The sequence below is a fragment of the Muntiacus reevesi genome, chromosome 2 (assembly GCF_963930625.1).
Source record: "Muntiacus reevesi chromosome 2, mMunRee1.1, whole genome shotgun sequence".
NCBI lineage: Eukaryota > Metazoa > Chordata > Mammalia > Artiodactyla > Cervidae > Muntiacus > Muntiacus reevesi.
This window is the reverse complement of record NC_089250.1, coordinates 275,795,425-275,811,378: the sequence shown is the minus strand read 5'-3', so window position 1 is coordinate 275,811,378 and position 15,954 is coordinate 275,795,425.

The window sequence follows — 15,954 nt, the reverse complement described above, 5'->3', positions numbered from 1 at the left end:
GACCCAGAGGGATGGGGTGGGGAGGTAGGAGGGAGGGGCAACACATGTAAATCCATGGATGATTCATATCAATGTGCGGCAAAAACCACTACAATATTGTCAAGTAATTAGCCTCCAACTAATAAAAATAAATGAAGAAAGAAATAAATAAATAGCCTGTTAAATCGTCTATACAGGGCAGTTCTTTCCATCTTTGTTTGCCTTTGGCTAATTACCTGACCTGCCCTAGGACCCTCCCTGACAGGTGTGTGCAGTTTTTTTCCTAGATGGATTCCAGCACACAGGCCTGTGGGGGCTTGGATATCACTTATTGTGAGAGGGCACCCCCTCCTTTTTCTCCCGCAAGGAGACTCTCTGCACATGTGCGGTGCCCTAAAGATAGAAAATATGTGACCTCTTGATCTTTTACACGCACAGGGTTTAGCCCCTCTCCGTCCCTGCCGTGACTGTTATTGTAACGTATCCACAGCAGGCAAAGTCTAGCTATTTACCCTGTTCCTGTCATTTCCATCTCCAAGTGCAAACAGATGTCTAGTTGTAAATATATAGCCTAGACCTCACCTGCCTCATTCCTCAGGAAAAGTAAACCGAAGGCTAGCTGTAGATGTAGTTCTTTCTTCTGCTCATCTATGCTTCGTGTGTCTTCTTTGCAGGCTCCAGACAGAGAACCTAGAAGGATAGAGGACAAGATTATCTGCCCCAAGAGCAATAAAATTTAAATGCTTCAACAATATGATGAGGGCTTCCCTGGAGGCTTAGACGTAAAGAATCTGCCTGCAGTGCAGGATTTCCCAGTTCGATCTCTGGGTCAGGAAGGTCTGCTGGAGAAGGGAATGGCAACCCACGCCAGTATTCTCACCTGGGTAACCCCATGGACAGAGGATCCTGGGGGCTATAGTCCATGGGGTCACAAAAGAGCCAGATAGAACTGAGTGACTAAACAACAAACACACATACATATATATTCATACATGCATATAGTGGAATGAAACTCAGCCATGGAAAATGAAACAATGCCCCTTGCAGCAGTATGGACCTAGAGCTTATCATAGTGAAGTAAGTCAGAAAGAGAAAGACAAATACCATATGACACCACTTATATGTGAAATCTAAAATACAAGCCTCGTGAACCTATCTATGAAACACAGAGAGACTCACAGATATAGAGACCAGACTTATGATGGCCAAGGGAGGGGGAGAAGGAAGGATTGGGAGTTTGGGATTAGCACATGCAAACTATACAATAGTTTGTTTATCTATAGATAAACAACAAGATCCTACTGTATAGCACAGGGAACTATAATCAGTATCTTGTGATAAACTGTCATTGAAAAGAATATATCAATATATATGTAAATCTGAGTCAAAAAAAAAAAATTGCAGTACAGAAGAGATTATCTCAACGCTGTAAATCAACTATACTTCAATAAAATGAAAAGAAAATAGCTCAAATTGAAGCAGCCAATAAGTGAAAGTCTAAATTTTAAAAAATAAGACATCTAAAATAGTCATTAGGGATTTAGTAGTAAGGAGCACTCCCCTCTTTCACAACAGCAGGACATTTGGAATCCAGCCCACATACCTTACATTAAAAAAAATCCCACACTGGTTTGAAAAAATCTGACTTTTTAAACAACTGTAACATAATAGGACAAAACATACAGAGTTTAAAATAATATAAGGACAGAGACTTAAGCCATGAGAATGGCATGTCTGATATCACATTGTATAGAATTTTCTTGTTGTTTAGTCATTCAGTCATGTCTGACTCTTTTGTGGCCCCATGGACTGTAACCTGCCAGGTTCCTCTGTCCATGGGGTTTCCCAGGCAAGAATACTGGAGTGGGTTGCCATTTCCTCCTTTAAAGGATCTTCCTATCCCAGGGGTCAAACCCACGTCTCCTGCATTGGCAGGCAGGTTCTTTACCACTGATCCACCTGGGATGCCCAGTAGACAACCCCAACTGATAGGCACTCTCTTCCAGTTATGATTCATGAGAGAGTCACTCAGGTCTACTTCTGCAGGTTTCTCCCCACCCTCTCATCTTTCCAACATAATTTCCCATGTTTTTAATTCATCTCACGGTGACCACAGTAACTGTCAGAGGTACGCTCACATTCCTCTTTTTTTTCCTTTTTCATCCAACAGTTACCCTGTGTTTCCAATGAGTGTCCTGATCATCACCCCTTCCCTAACTTCCCTGCCCTCTGGCTTCTATCTCTCAAATACTAGCACCTTTTCATTTTCATGTACTTCTTACGTGTCTGTAATTATTACTCAATTCTATAACCATCGCTGAGTTTGGGTGCTTTGTGTTTACATTATATGTGAATATTTTAAATTGATGTTGAGTTCCCTGTGACCTGTGATTCACAGTTGATAACCTGCCCCACCCCAGTCTTCAGCGTGTTAGTCCTCGCATCTGTGCTTCCTTCTCCTGCCTCTTTTCTGTCTCAGATGGAAACACTTCTTTTCTCACTCTCTCTCTCTCTCTTGCCTTCTGCCCCCTCCCCCTTGCATCCTGTTTTTGATATGAATGCATCACTGTGCCTTAGACCAGTGGATTTCCTGTCTTGGTTGCATTTGGAAACCAATCCAAATCCCTAAGCCAGGCTAGCCCTGACAGAATGGAAACTAAATCAGAGGGAAGTTGAGAGAAAATCACGTGACCTGAGAAGAGGATGAAAAAAATCCCAATCATGGTATCGTTAGTTTCTTCCATTATGAGGGGACCCTCTCGGGAACACACACACACACACTACGAGTTTTCTCCATTATCTTGTAAAAGGAAGGAGTCTAGAAATAAATGTAGTTTTTTCGTGTTTGTTAATATTCTTATTTTTTGGACTTTCCTGGTGGCACAGTGGATGAGAAAACACCAGCTAATGCAGGGCACATAGGTTCGATTCCTGGTCTGGGAAGATCCCACATGGCACGGAGCAACTAAGCTTGTGCTCCACAAATACTGAGTCTGCGCTCCACAATAAGAGAAGCCACTGCAAGAAGCATGCACACCAAAGCAAAGAGTAGCCCCCTCGCCACAACCAGAGAGAAAGTCCACGTGCAGAAACTAACACCTAGTGTGGCCAATATTTTAACAGTTTTTTAAAAATCAAATGTTTTGTAAAATTTGCCAGTTAAACTATCTTTTCTGTGTTGAGAGATTTCTTATCACTGATTTAACCTCCTTGTTTATTATCCATATTATTTATTTTATCCTGGTTTTGTCTTGATATGTTGGATGTTTCTAAAAATTTGGTCTGTTTCTTCTAGGTTACCCAATTTGTTGGCATATAGTTTTTCATAGTAGTTTCTTATAAGACTGTGTATATTTAAAGTACCATTTATAATATATCTTCCTTTATGATTTTATTTATTTGAGTGTTCTACTTTTTAATTTTTAAAAAAAATATTTATTTTAATTGGAGCCTAATTACTTTACAATATTGTAGTGGTTTTTGCCATACATTGACATGAATCAGCCATAGGGATATTGCTTTACAATGTTGTGATAATTTCTGCTATATAAAGAAGCGAATCAGCTTTGTTGTTGTTTAGTTGCTCAGTTGTGTCTGACTCTGTTCCACCCCATGAACTATAGCCCTCCAGGCTGTTCTGTCCATGGGATTCTCCAGGCAAAAATACTGGAGTGGGTTGTTATTTCCTACCCCAAGAAATCTTCCCAACCCAGGGATCAAACCGGCATCTCCTGCATTGGCAGGTGGATCCTTTACTGCTGAGCCACAATGGAAGGAAGCCCAAGGAATGCTATATGTATTCATATGTCCCCTCCCTCTTGGGACTCCCTTCCACCCCATCCCCCATCCCAACCCTCTAGGGCACCACAGAGCTACAAGCTGAGGTTCCTGTGCTCTGTGCAGGTTCCTATTAGCTATCTGTTTTGCACATGTAGTGTATACATGTCAATCCTAATCCCCCAGTTTGTTCAACCCTCTCCTTCCCCCACTGTGTCCACATGCCAGTGAGCTATCACCTCACAGAAGTCAGAATGATCACCACTGGAAAATCCACAAGCAATCAATGCTGGAGAGGATGTGGAGAGAAGGGAACTCTACTGCACTCTTGGTGTGAAAGTAAACTGAAACAGCCACTATGGAGAACAGGATGGACATTCCTTAACAAACTAGGAATGAAACTACCATATGACCCGGCAATCCACTGCTGGGCATAAACCCTGAGAAACTCAAAGTGAAATCAAACCAAATCACAAAGATACATGTACCCGGATGTTCATTGCAGCCCTGTTTACAACAGGCAGGACACGGAAGCAACCTATATGTCTACAGACAGATGAATGGGTAAAGAAGATGTGGTACATATATGCAATGAAGTATTACTCAGCCATAAAAAGGAATGGATGTGAGTCACTTGTAGTGAGGCAAATAAACCTAGAGTCTGTTATACAGAGTGAAGAAACTCAGAAAGAGAAAAACAGATACTATATATCATGCATATGTATGGAATCTAAAAAAAATAGGACTGATGAACCTATTTGTAGGGAAGGACTGGAGATGCAGATGTAGAGAACAGACTGTGGACACAGTAGAGGGAGGAGAGGGTGGGACAAGCTGAGAAAGTAGCACTGACATTTATACACGATTATGTGTGAAACAGATAGTTTGTGGGAAGCCACTGTATAACACGGGGAGCTCAGTTTGGAGCTCCGTGATGACCTAGAGGGATGGGGATATATACATATAATTATGACTGAGCCTCCTTGTTGTAGGCAGAAACCAACACAACATTGTAAAGTGATTATCCTCCAACTAAAAAAGTGTAAAAAATTTAAGAATAAAGTATTATTACATTTTGATTTAAAAAAAAAAAAAAGGAAAAACAGATGGCCTCCCAAGTGCCTGGAGCGAGGGAGGACTAATCTTCGTTCTGACTCAGAAACGAGAGACTGTGTTTTCAGTCCTTTGGGACATAGAATGTCTCCCCATTACACTGCTCTGCAGGGCTAGGCTGCCTCAGTGAACAGGAGTAAAGGTCGGTGGGCTTCTGTCCATGTTACTCTAAGGTCCAAGTTGAACACTATGGTTGAGGGTAAGCATTCAAAGAGTCAGGAATCTATGATTAGGATATTGGCCCCACGAACACCTCTCTGCCCTTGAACAAGTCATATACTTCTCTGGACCTGTGTTTCCTTCTTGGTCAAATGCTGCTGATGAACCTGTGAGCTGTGTCATTAGGAACATAAAATGGTGCAGTTGCTATGGGTAAAGTATGGTTGTTCCTCCAAAAAACCAAAACTGAAATTACCATCATGGTTGGGCAATACCACTTCTGAGCGTACACCCAGAAGAACTGAAAGTGACGTCACAAGAGATATTTGCACACCCATGCTTGTAGCAGCATTGTTCACAAGAGCTGAAAGATGAAAGCAACCCAAATGGACATCCACGAGAAATGGATGAACAGAAAGTGATCTGTGCCTACAGAAGAATATTATTCAGGAATAAAACAACAGGAAATTTCGACCCATGCTACAACAGGGACAATACCCTTGTGGACAAGAAACTTGAGGACAATATGCTAAATGATAAAAAGCCAGTCTCCAAAAGACAAATACTGTATGATTCCACTTCTCTGAAGTACCTCATATAGTTAAATTTACAGAGACAGAAATAGAACGGTGGTTTACTAGGGCCTGGGTGAGAGGAAAAATAGGGCGTCATTGTTAAATGAGAATCTGTTTTCAGTTTTACAAGACGAAAAGAGTTCTGCAAATTGGTGTCACAGCTATGTAAATTTACCAAAAATTGCTAAACGGTTCATTTAAAAATGGTGACGATGGCAAATTTATGTGTATTTTACCACAATTTAAAACAAAAATGATGCCAGTGATAAACAGAGGAGCCTGCTTCACAGAGTTGCTGAGTGTACAAAACTCCAAGGTAACTTAACACAAAACACCACTGAGTCGTCCTCAGTGGAATGCTCAGCTCCTAGAGGAGGCATCAGCAGACATGGAGGGCAGACAGGAGACAGGAGACTGAAGGCAGTTGTACCCGTATCACAAACTCTATGTGAGGGTCATCTGAGTGTTGAGTGAGCACCAGTCTAAAACCAGTCTAAAACCGGTCTAAGAGCCTCTGGACACAGATCCAACCTCTCCCAGCCCCTTCTGTTCTCACACAAATACAACAGCTCCCAGCTCCTACTTTCGTCTGGAAAATGGGTCTATCCACCCTCAGGCTGGAGCCGGGCTGAGTCCCCCTACACTCGGGATTGCACAAGTCTCTTTGGGAGGATGTGAACTCAGCGCCCAGTCTCCTAAGGAAGAGGGTGATCCGAGACTTACTGGATCCTTGGAGCAGAACCTGGAGCACTGGGTCAGTCAGGGAGGCTGAGGTTAAGTCATGCAGGGCAGAAGCTGGTGCGTGTCCAAAAACCGAAGAGGGAAGTCCCTGAGCACAGAAGACAACCCTTAACCCCTGGGTAGTTGGGGTGGGGAGGAGGCTGGGAGGACCGGAAGCTTATGCAAAGTTCCTGCCAGCCCTGAACACTTCTGTGGTTACCATCAAGGGATTTTCAAAGATGTTTTTAACTGGGGTAACATACAAATAACATCTCCCTCATAGCACAGTCGGTAAAGAACCTGCCTGCAATGCAGGAGACCAGGTTCGATTCCTGGGTTGGGAAGATCCACTGGAGAGGGGTAGGCTACCTACTCCAGTATTCTCACCTAGAGAGTCCCATACACAGAGGAGTTGGCAGGATAAAGTCCATGGGATCGCAAGAGTCGGACGTGACTTAGCGACTAAACGACCACCAATGTACAAATAAGAGGAAATTGACCATTTAAACTATCTTTAAGTAATCAGTTCAGTTGTGTCATAACCCAAAGCAGAGTCTGGCTGCTGGCTCCTCAAGGGCCATTAAAGAGGTCAGGTTGGTGAAAGCAAAGTTTGCTTTATTTTGGATGCCAGCAATTGCGGGGGGGGGGGGGTATACTACTGTCAAAGGTCAACTCCCCTGCCCACCCCAACAAGCAGACAGTAACAGCTTTAATGGGTTTCTCTGGTAGCTCAACTGGTAAAGATTCCACCTGCAGTGCAAGAGATTCCACTTCGATTTCTGGGTCAGGTAGATCGCCTGGAGAAGGAATAGGCTACCTACTCCAATATCCTTGGGTTTCCCTGGTGCTTCAAACAGTGAAGAATCTGCCTGGAATGCAGAATCCCTGGGTTCAAACACTAGGTTGTGAGATTTCCTGGAGGAGGGCATGGCAACGACATGCAGTATGGACAGAGGAGCCTGGTGGGCTACAGTCCATGGGTTTGAAAAGAGTCAGAAATGACTGAGCACATCACAATAGCTTTTATAGACTCAGAGAGGGGGATACATTCAGAAACAGCACAGTTCACTCTGACAGTCATCTTGAAAGTGGTCATCAGTGAGCTGACCAACTTGTCTTGATTTTTTTAGGTACAGTTAATCTTCAGTAATAACATCAGCTTGTCCCCATTTCCTTGAGGCATGTTCTCAGATTTGGGGCAGCTGTTGTCATGGCTACACTCTGGTCATCAGTTAGTAAACTTCTTACAGCTGGTGGAAATGTCTGTCTCTACATGCTCTCACAATATTGTCTGTAGCCCTTGAGAAGGAGCTAAAGGTCCATGACTATGCTTAGTCACCATATTATTACTATTATTTGTTCTCCTTTAACTGTTTCCCTTTGTTTCTGCATGCTCTCACTTCTTGGATTAAGCTTATTCTTTAGCTAAGCTTTTAGCACAGACAGCAGGCAGGTAGAGGACGTGGAGGTCAACGACCTGCCCCAGTTCGATGTTAAGTACATTCACATTTTGTGTAACCAAACTCCAGGATTCTTTTCCTCTGGCAAAACAGAAATTCTGTACACATTCAACATCAGTTCCCCCTTTCTCCTTTCCCAGTTGCTGGTAATCACCATTCTACTTTCTCCCTATGAATCTGACCACTCTGACCACTTCATTTCAGTGGGATAATCTAAAATTTGTCCTCTCTTGTCAACCTTACCTTATTTTGTATAATGCCCACTAGGTGTACCCACGTTGTAGCATGTATTATATTCTCTTCTTTTTAAATGCTGGATATACTCTGTTATTGGCACCTACCACATTGGCTTAACCATGCTTTGGTCAATGGGCACTTGGGTTGCTTTCATGTCTTAATTACTGTGAATAATGGTGCTATGAACACGAGTGTACACGTCTCTCCCCAAGTGTGGTTTCAACTCTTCTGGGTTTATCCTCAGAGGTAGAATTGCAGGATCATATGTTTCTAAGATATTTTATATTCTGTGATGGAGAAAATGCTAACATACTGAGATATGGGGAAGTCAGTTTGGCTTATCTGTGGTGTAGCCAGAACTTTGTGTAAACAAACATAGCCTGTCAGACCCTCAAAGCACATCTGCTTTACCCTTGAGGTAAAGAAAATCTGTTTTGAAATATTAAAAGAAGCAAGTGAACAGCAAAAAATAACACAAGGGGATTCCTGTAAGGATAACAGCTGATCATTTAATAGAAACTCTTCAGGCCAGAAGGGAATGGTAGGACATACTTAAAGTGATGAAAGAGAAAAACCTACAACCCAGATCACTGTACCCAGCAAGGATCTCATTCAAATATGAAGGAGAAGTCAAAAGCTTTACAGACAAGCAAAAGCTGAGAGAATTCAGCTCCACCAAACCAGCTCTTCAAGAAATGCTAAAGGATATTCTCTAGACAGGAAACATAGAAAGGGTGTATAAACTCGAACCCAAAACAACAAAGTAAATGGCAGTGGGATCATATTTATCAACAATTAACTTAAATGTAAATGCATTGAATGCCCCCAACCAAAAACAAAGACTGGATGAATGGATACAAAAATAAGACCCCTATATATGCTGTCTACAAGAGACCCACCTCAAAACAAGGGACACATACAGACTTAAAGTGAAGGGCTGGAAAAAGATATTTCACATAAATGGAGACCAAAAGAAAGCAAGAGTCACAAAACTCATATCAGATAAAATAGACTTTGAAATAGAGGCCATGAAAAGAGACATAGAAGGACATTACATAATGATTAAAGGGTCAATCCAAGAAGAAGATGTAACAATTATAAATATATACGCACCCAATATAGGAGCACCACAGTATGTGATGCAAATGCTAACAAGTATGAAAGGGGAAATTAACAGTAACACAATAATAGTGGGAGACTTTAATGCCCCACTGATACCTGTGGATAGATCAACTAAACAGAAAATTAACAAGGAAACACAGACTTTAAATGACACAGTGGACCAGTTACCTAATTGATATATATAGGACATTTCACACCAAAACAATGAATTTCCCCCTTTACTCAAGTGCACACAGAAACTTTTAGAGGATGGATCAGATCCTGGGCCATAAATCTAGCCTTGGTAAATTCAAAAAAATTGAAATCATTCCAAGTATCATTTCTGATCACAGGGTGGTAAGATTAGATGTCAACTAGAGGGAAAATAATTTTTAAAAATACAAACATATGGAAGCTAAACAACACGCTTCTGAAAACCAACAAATTACATAAAAAACAAAAAAAATCAAAATATGCATAGAAATCAATGAAAATGGAAACACAACACCCCAAAACCTATGGGACTCAGTGCTAAGGGGAAGGTTTATAGCAATACAAGCTTACCTCAAGAAACAAGAGAAAAGTCAAATAAATAACCTAGCTCTACACCTAAAGCAACTAAAAAAGGAAGAAGCGAAGCACCCCAGGGTTAGTAGAAAGAAAGATATAAAAATTAGGGCAGAAATAAGTGGGAAAGAAAAAAAGGATATCATAGCCAAAGTCAACAATGCTAAAAGCTGGATCTTTGAGAAGATAAATAAAATAGACAAACCATTAGCCAGACTCATCAAGAAACAAAGAGAGAAGAATCAAATCAACAAAATTAGAAATGAAAATGGAGAAGTCACAACAGACAACACAGAAATACAAAAGATCATAAGAGACTACTATCAGCAACTATATGCCAATAAAATGGACAACTTGGAAGAAATGGACAAATTCTTAGAAAAGTACAACTTTCCAAAACTGAACCAGGAAGAAATAGAAAATCTTAACAGACCCATCACAAGCATGGAAATAGAATCTGTAATGAGAAATCTTCCAGCAAACAAAAGCCCATGACCAGATGGCTTCACAGCTGAATTTTATGAAAAATTTAAAGAAGAGATAACACCTATCCTACTCAGACTCTTCCAGAAAATTGCAGACTTCCAAACTCATTCTATGAGGCCACCATCACCTTAACACCAAAACCAGACAAAGATGCCGCAAAAAAGAAAACTACAGGCCAATATCACTGATGAACATATATGCAAAAATCCTTATCAAAATTCTAGCAAACAGAATCCAATAACATATTAAAAAGATCATACATCATGACCAAGTGAGCTTAGTCCCAGGGATGCAAGGAAACTTTAATATCCACAAATCAATCAATGTGATACACCACACTAACAAACGGAAAGATAAAAGCCATATGATTATCTCAATAGATGTAGAGAAAGCCTTTGATAAAATTCAACATCCATTTATAATTAAAAACCCCCCAGAAAGCAGGCATAGAAGGAACATACCTCAACATAATAAAAGCCATATATGATAAACGCACAGCAAACATTAACCTCAACAGTGAAAAATTGAAAGCATTTCCCCTAAAGTCAGGAACAAGACAAGTGCCCACTCTCACCACTACTATTCAACATAGTTTTGGAAGTTTTAGCCACAGCAATCAGAGAAGAAATAGAAATAAAAGGAATCCAGATTGGAAAAGAAGAAGTAAAACCCTCACTGTTTGCAGATGACATGATCCTCTACATAGAAAACCCTAAAGACTCTACCAGAAAATTACTAGAGCTAATCAATGAACATAGTAAATTCGCATGATATAAAATTAACACACAGAAATCCCTTGCAATACTTACCTGGCCTAGGAGATACCATGATCAAGAAATCCCTTGCATTCCTATACACTAACAATGAGAAAACAGAAAGAGAAATTAAGGAAACAATTCCATTCACCATTGCAATGAAAAGAATAAAATACTTACCAATGCTACTGCTACTGCTAAGTCACTTCAGTCATGTCTGACTCTGTGCAACCCCATCCCTGGGACTCTCCAGGCAAGAAGACTGGAGTGGGTTGCCATTTCCTTCTCCAATGCATAAAAGTAAAAAGTGAAAGTGAAGTCACTCAGTCATGTCCGACTTTTCACGACCCCATGGACTGCAGCCTACCAGCCTCCTCCATCCATGGGATTTGCCAGGCAAGAGTACTGGAGTGGGGTGAATAAGTCTACCTAAAGAAAGAAAAGACCTATAAATAGAAAACCATAAAACACTGATGAAAGAAATCAAAGAAGACACAAATAATGGAGAAATATACCATGTTCATGGATTGCAAGAATCAATATAGTGTAAATGAGTATACTACCCAAAGCGATCTATACATTCAGTGCAATACCTATCAAACTACCAATGGTATTTTTCACAGAAATAGAACAAATAATTTCACAATTTGTATGATAATGCAAAAAACCTTGAATAGCCAAAGCAATCCTCAGAAAGAAGAATGAAACTGGAGGAATCAACCTGCCTGATTTCAGGCTCTACTACAAAGCTACAGTCATCAAGAAAGTATGGTACTGGCACAAAGATAGAATTATAGATCAATGGAACAAAATAGAAAGCCCAGAGATAAATCCACGCACCTATGGACACCTTATCTTTGACAAAGGAGGCAAGAATATACAGAGGAAAAAAGAAAATCTCTAACAAGTGGTGCTGGGAAAACTGGTCAACCACTTGTAAAAGACTGAAGCTAGAACACTTTCTAACACCATACACAAAAATAAACTCAAAATGGATTAAAGATCTAAATGTAAGACCAGAAACTATAAAACTCCTAGAGGAGAACATAGGCAAAACACTCTCTGTCATAAATCACAGCAGGATCCTCTATGACCCACCTCCCAGAGTAATGGAAATAAAAGAAAAAATAAACAAATGGGACCTAATTAAACTTGAAAGCTTTGCACAAAGAAGGAAACCATAAGCAAGGTGAAAAGACAGCATTCAGAATGGGAGAAAAGAATAACAAATGAAGTAACTGACAAAAAAATAATCTCAAGAATATACAAGCAGCACCTGCAGCTCAATTCCAGAAAAACGAATGATCCAATCAAAAAATGGACCAAAGTACTAAACAGACATTTCTCCAAAGAAGACATACAGAGGGCTAACAAACACATGCACAGATGCTCAACATCACTCATCATCAGAGAAATGTAAATCAAAATCACAATGAAGTATCACCTCACGCTTTTCAGAAAGGCTGCTATCAAAAAGTCTACAAAGAATAAATGCTGCAGAGGTTGTGGAGAAAAGGGAATCCTCTTACACTGCTGGTGGGAATGTAAACTAGTACAGCCACTATGGAGAACAGTGTGGAGCTTCCTTAAAACACTGGAAATAGAACTGCCATACGACCCAGCAATCCCACACTTGGGCATACACACCGAGGAAACCAGAATTGAAAGAGACACGTGTACCACAGTGTTCATCACAGCACTGTTTACAATAGACAGGACATGGAAGCAACCTAGATGTCCATTGGCAGACGAATGGATAAGAAAGCTGTGCTACATATACACAATGGAATATTACTCAGCCATTAAAAAGAATGCATTTGAATCAGTTCTAATGCAGTGGATGAAACTGGAGCCTATTATACAGAGTGAAGTATGTCAGAAAGAAAAACATCAATATAGTATACTAACGTATATATATGGAATTTAGAAAGATGGTAACGATGACCCTATATGCGAGACAGCAAAAGAGACACAGATGTAAAGAACAGTCATTTGGACTCTGTGGGAGAAGGTGAGGGTGGAATGATGTGAGAGGATAGCATTGAAACGTGTATATTATCATATGTGAAGCAGATCGCCAGTCCAGGTTGGATGAATGAGACAAGACTCGGGGCTCGTGCACTGGGATGACCCTGGGGGATGGGATGGGAAGGGAGGTGGGAGGGGGATTCTGGATGGGAAACAAATGTGCACCCATGGCTGATTCATGTCAATGTTTGACAAAAACCACTTCGATATTGTAAAGTAATTAGCCTCCAATTAAAATAAATCAACTAATTAAAAAAAAAACAAAAAAACAAAGAAAATCTGTTCTGAAGATAAGGATGAGCAACTGTCTTCTCACAGGTCCGTGCCCTGGAAGGTAAAGTTCCCTTCCTAGACACCAGGGTCCTGTCGTCTCACTGTCTGTGTACTAAGTTTGTCTCTTGAAACCTTGAAGGAGGGCAGCCTGTCATGCATGATGTTTGCTCTTTGATCAGACAAGGTATAAGACTGTATTGAAAAAGATGCTTCAAGAAAGCAGTTCCTCAGAGTTATCTGAGCATCTGTCTCTAGAGTATAATCCTCAATTTGGCTCAAACGAAATGCTTCCCTATTCCCATTATAGATTGTTTATTGATTATTTCTTTGGCTGCTTGAATTTTTGATCACCAAGGGCCCTGAGAAGCAGGGGCTGTGCAACTGGGGGCCCCACTCAGACCCTGCTCCCTCCCAGTCCTCTTACACTTCTCAACTTCCCACAAGTCTGCACATGACCTGAGACTCTCCAGTGTGGGCAGACCCCAAGCCCAGCTGGACCCCAACCAGGAGGAAGGGAATTTAACATCTGATGTTAATTCAAGCAGCACAAGCATTGAATCAGCATCGCACTTGCGTCCAGCCTCGCACAAAGGGGTGGAAGAGGGTAAATGGGAAGGTGTCCTCCTTGTCTTCTTCAAGGAGTTCTGTTTGCTTAGCATACAGGCAAGGAGGGAAATGGGATATAAAAGGTAAGGAGCTCCAGTCTTCAGGAAGGAAAACCAGGGAGCGGGAAGTGGAGAGGTGAAGGGAGTGGGGTGGGGTAGTGGTGAAGGGTTGACTAGATTCTGAAACCTATCAAGTAACCCCTAAGATAAGACCCTGGACACAGACCATCAAAACAGGGCTTAAATGTAGTAGTTGCCTCTTACATTAACTTCTTTGTTTTAATTGAAGTACAGTTGACTCATGATACTATAAATATTTTTTTCCCAAAAATCCAATTACACAGGGTGGAATAAATTGGTTTAAGGTGTTGTTGAGGGTTTAGACAGTGTCCATCTGTCACAGCAATTAGCCTCTAGGGGGCATAATGCCTCCAAGGAGAAATTGCAATTCTGCTCACCAGTTGTGAAATACTGCAATTCAGTTGCTCAGTCGTGTCTGACTCTTTACAACCCCATGGACTGCAGCATGCTAGGCTTCCCTGTCCATTACCAATCCCCAGAACTTGCTCAAACTCATGTCCATCAAGTCGGTGATGCCATCCAACCATCTCATCTTCTGTCATCCCCTTCTCCTCATGCCTTCCATCTTTCCCAGTATCAGGGTCTTTTTCAGTGAGTCAGTTCTTTGCATCAGGTGGCCACTGTATTGGAGCTTTAGCATCAGTCCTTCCAGTGAATATTCAGGATTGATTTCCTTTAGGATTGACTGGTATGATCTCTTTGCAGTTCAAGGGACTATCAAGGATCTTCTCCAACACAACAATTCAAAATTGTGAAAATAGTGAAATATTTAGGTCATTTCATATCTAAGGAAGATTGTTGATTGATTCTGAAACAATTACGGGAACCCTGGCTTTCTCAGTTCCCAAAAATTCAGGGGATTTCTACGTCAAACAAGACATCGGGAGAATTAGGTGCCTAGATGTTCCTGCATTGCCCACGCTCTCTATGCATTGCTAAACTCTACCCAGCCAGACACAACTGAATGAATGTCAGAAGGAGAAAAGGCTACCAATGCTTTAACATCTGCATTCACCCAGACTCCAGCATTAGGCCACCCTACCTATAAATTTCCATGTTTCATCATTGTGCATAAAGATAGAGGGGTTGCCCTGGGCATATAAACTCGAAGACTTGTTGACTTGCATTGAGCCATTCCCTACTCTAGTCAGCAGTTAGTTTTGTAACCGATAGCTGGTTTGGCCACTTGCTTCTTGACAAACAATAACTCAAGGGGCAAGATTCTGTAGAGAAGAGAGATGCTTTAATCAGAAAAGCCAGCAATCTGGGGAGAAGGTAGACTTGTGTCCATGCCAGTTTTCCTCAGCCATGAGAATCTTTAAAGGGAAAAAAAGCTCAATGAATCATTCAGGCCGGAGGTCAGATTCCCTGTCATTTTCCCGTTGCTGCAAGCCTGCTGATTTCCCTCTGTCTTCCCTGGGACGTTGTCTTGCTTGTGTGGTCCACCTGCAACTGGAGGTTCTCTTGCCCTTGTGGTCCACTTGCAAATTTACCATAAGAAGCTAGGGGTAGTCATTCTTAAACTATTTAATTCTTTTTCTTTTTCTTTTCTTTTTTTCTTTTTCTTTCTTTCTTTCTTTTTTCTTTTTTTTTTTTTTTTTGGCCACAACCTGCAGCACTCGATTTCTTTGTTCCATGACCCAGGACTGAAGCCATGCCCCCTGCATTGGGAGAATGGGGGCTTCACCACCGGAGCCAGGTAAGTCCCTTTAACTACTTAATTCTTCATTCTTATTCCTTCTAGTCCAGAAGAGGAATCAACAGTTTAGTTAAGGTGTTGCATACATTTACATGCGTATCTCGCTCATGTCTGACTCTCCATGACCTTGTGGACTCTAGCCCATCAGTCTCCTCTGTCTGTGGTATTTTTCAGGTAAGAATACTGGAGTGGGTTGCCATTTCCTTCTCCAGAGGATCTTCTCAACTCAGGGATCAAACCCATGTCTTCTGTATCTCCTGCATGGGCAAGTGGATTCTTCACCACTGAGCCCCCTGGGAAGCCCCTGTATATATTTAGGAAAGCAGAAATCAGGAGCTA